Raw genomic sequence first — 3,714 nt, 5'->3', positions numbered from 1 at the left:
TTAAAGAACCCCAGGTGGTCGAAATTTCCGGAGCCCTCCACTACGGCGTCTCTCATAGCCTTAGTCGCTTTGGGACGTTAAACCCCATAAACCAAACCAAACCAAAAGTGCGTTAAGAGTACCTCCAAGTTTGTTTCTTTTTGTTTTGTTTTTTTTTTCTGCTGGGTACCATCTGAACACAAAATTTCAGAATGTTTCATGAATGAGCGGTACTTGTTGCTGGGCTTGTTTGCTTCTTCTGTATCTTTAGTTCGCGCATTTATATTTTCGCCAAGTTTGTGAAATGTGCGGCATCATGTTTTCCTTCACGCTCAAACTCATGTTCAACTTTAAATTTTTTGCGGTTTTCCGGACAAGTTTAGCTTTGGTTCGAAGAAAATAGAAGGTAAAAGCATTATGTGCTTTAAAAAAAAATGGCTGAGGCTTAACTTGATTAAGCCCGGAGAATGCGAAGCATCATCGTGTCGCGTAATTTGGAGGCGCACAACCACAGCGACGGCGCGAGGTGGGCCCCCGTTTCTCCACTGTCGTGACGTCATCGTGTCACGCGGTGTGGCATCATCGTGTCACGTGATTTGGAGGCGCACAACCACAGCGACGGCGCGAGGTGGGCCCCCGTTTCTCCACTGTCGTGACGTCATCGTGTCACGTGGTGTGACGTCATGTATCACGTGATTTGGAGGCGCACAACCACAGCGACGGCGCGAGGTGGGCCCCCGTTTCTCCACTGTCGTGACGTCATCGTGTCACGTGGTGTGACGTCATGTATCACGTGATTTGGAGGCGCATAACCACGGTGAAGGGCTGAAGTGGTAGCTAAAGTAGTATGCTTCGCATAAAAACGCGCTGTTCGCGACGACGGCGAAACAAGCATCTGCCTGCTCTGATCATGATGGGATCAGACATCGACAAATGCTGAGAGAAAAAGCGCACGTATGGAAGGGGGCATTTTATTTTATTTCTTACGGTACCGACAGCGACAGGGATAAAACACAAAAAAAGTCGCAAGTAGTAAATAATAAACAAAAACAACAACAATAAACCATTAAATTAATCAGACCAGCAATAAGAAAAGCAAGAAATACGAATGTCACAAATATGAGACAAAAAGTTTGTCAGATCTTGTGTATTTTACCACCAGGAACAACCTATTCAGTAATGGTTTCAGGAAAGAATGACAATCTTGGTACATATGTTTTCAATTTTATTTCTTTTACTTCTAAGGAGTAGCCCCTTCTGGCTGATATGTAGTAGGCTGAAACAAACATGCGTTACGATCAACACCTTTTTTGAATGGAATATATATCAAACAGAATTTTAGTCTAAGGACATACGTTCGTCTCAGAAGTGTGTCCCATCCTAAAAAACACTTCTTTGATCATAACCTCAAAAACCTCAAATTCATAACCTCGAATTCAATTATTCAAAACAATACAGACAGCTAAATTTTCGACTTTCTCTAATTTATCGATAATAGTTTTAGACTTGGGGTCCCTCACTGTACACGCGCACTACAGTATAGGCCTCATTTGATCAAGAAGCGCCTGTCAGTTCGTTGCAATGAAAATTAACGCAGCTAAGTCTAGCAACGCATGATAACATAACTTTAGGATCATATCGTGTTCCGTGTCTATACTTGAACGCCTGTAGTCTGATATTGCATGCGGGAATGAAAAAACTGAGATGTATCCGTTATAGTGAGATATGGCGTTCAGCGTGCTAACTAGAGTTTCTTTTTATATAGTAGAAATTTCTTCGAAAGGTAGAACAGTGAAGTGTCCGTTTCTTACAAAGAACAGGAAGAATATACTTCGCATTCCATTCTCCACATTTTGGGGCGTTACGTTGGAGAAGCAGAAATATAGAACTACTTAAGCATCAAGCTTTTTAAAGTAAACTATTTAAGTAGAAGCATCACATCGGGTCGAGCTGTAGCCTCAGACAATCCACTTGAAGCAATGACCCGGACCTGAGACGCCTAATCGAGTTTTTTCTCTCTCTCGCCATGGTGAGATTGGTTCTTCAGCCTGGTATAGTTTCCACCAACAAGCCAAGTAACGCGGCGCAGAACGAATGCCAGTTGTGATCGTCTTGTAGGTGGGCTTCAGTGTAGCCGGATAGAAGTCTCGCTTCCCGTCTTTAAAGCTCAGATGACTCCTAATAACCTTACATATACTGGCTGAACGTGAAACGTAGCTGTACGATCTCATCACGTGTGTCGCGGTTTATATGTCTTCAGGGTGGAGAAATTGTCTCCTATGCGATATTTTGATGTCATACCTTTACAGAGGCGCATGTAAAGTCGGGGCGGGGGGGGGGGGGGCCTTACCCATTTACATAAGAAAACTATGCCGAAGCTAATTTTCAGGACCAAAGTCGAAGAAGTATATAGTTCAGATGAAATTGCAACCCCCTCCCCAAACGTCCTTTCCAAGAGAGACCTGAAATTCCGCACCTGAACCTTTGCATCACACTGTTGTCAAGCCTTTCCTTGGGTTCTGTGTTCTCTCCGTCTTGGGTGAATGAATGTAGGAATGAACAAGCAAACTAATTAATGCCAAGAATACAAACCTGCATAACTGGAGATCATTGCCAGACGTTTTTAATGCAGCAAACTCAGACTATATCGCTGATGATGACGGCGTGGGCTTTGAAGTGGGAAAACTCCAGCGAGCGGCGGGATTGTTGCATCGATCTGACAACACATATGAAAGGTGTAGAGAGCGGAGATAATGCTATGCTGGCCGCATATGCGACGCCATCATGGTACTGCCAAGAACTCTTGCACAAATACAGACACAGGATCAATGAGCCACTGCTTAAACAAGAGTTAAAATCTATTTAAAGAGGATATACCTCCGTATTTCTGAGCCCCTCTGACTTAAATACGGTGCAGAAATGCTGCCTGTTTTTTTTTTTTTTTCAACGCTGGTCTGTAGTGGCCATCACAGCACCGATTAGGATGCCGTGATCTGAAAGCAAAACCCAGCATTGTCTAAAAGAACGTTATTGCCAGAATAGTACGCTCAGGATTTGGTCCGTTTCAGAGCAGTAGGCTATCAAGAGGCGTTACCATAACTGCTGCCAGCACGGCTAGCTAGACTGTGGAGAGGGTGTGCACGGGAGTGCGGCCGCGGCTCTTGCTTTCGGACAATGGAAAATCAGTTGATTTTTTGCCACATTAAGAAACATTGCAAAAGATTAGTGCCAAAACATTTATTTTCGAAAATGCGGAGTACAAAATATTGTAACTTTCAAAGCTCATACACCACTAGCATAAATATATCTGCGTACAATACCTATGCAGTTTAGATCGCAAGATGTCCCAGGAGGCTCAGCCATGAACCGCCTCATGAATGCTTCACCGACAAAGAATTTAACCAGGTGCAGCTGAGAAGCAGTGTTTTGGTTTGGTTAACAGGATTAACTTTTTCTCCCATTTGACCATCATGATTAAAAATTAACTGTGCCAGAAATTAGGTACTACGTTAGTTTGGTTTACTGGGGTTTAACCTCCCAAAGCGACTCAGGCTATAAGAGACACTGTAGTGAAGGGCTCCTTAAATTTCGACCACCTAGGATTCTTTAACGTGCACTGACATTGCACAGCACACGGGCCTCTAGAATTTCGCCTCCATAGAAATTATACCGCCGCAGCTGGGATCGAACCCTCGTCTTTCGGGTCAGCAGCCGAGCGCCATAACTACTGCGTAC

Source organism: Amblyomma mixtum, chromosome 1, assembly GCF_055824585.1.
Source record: "Amblyomma mixtum isolate Tamu chromosome 1, ASM5582458v1, whole genome shotgun sequence".
Classification (NCBI taxonomy): Eukaryota; Metazoa; Arthropoda; class Arachnida; order Ixodida; family Ixodidae; genus Amblyomma; species Amblyomma mixtum.
This window is presented reverse-complemented; position numbering follows the sequence as displayed.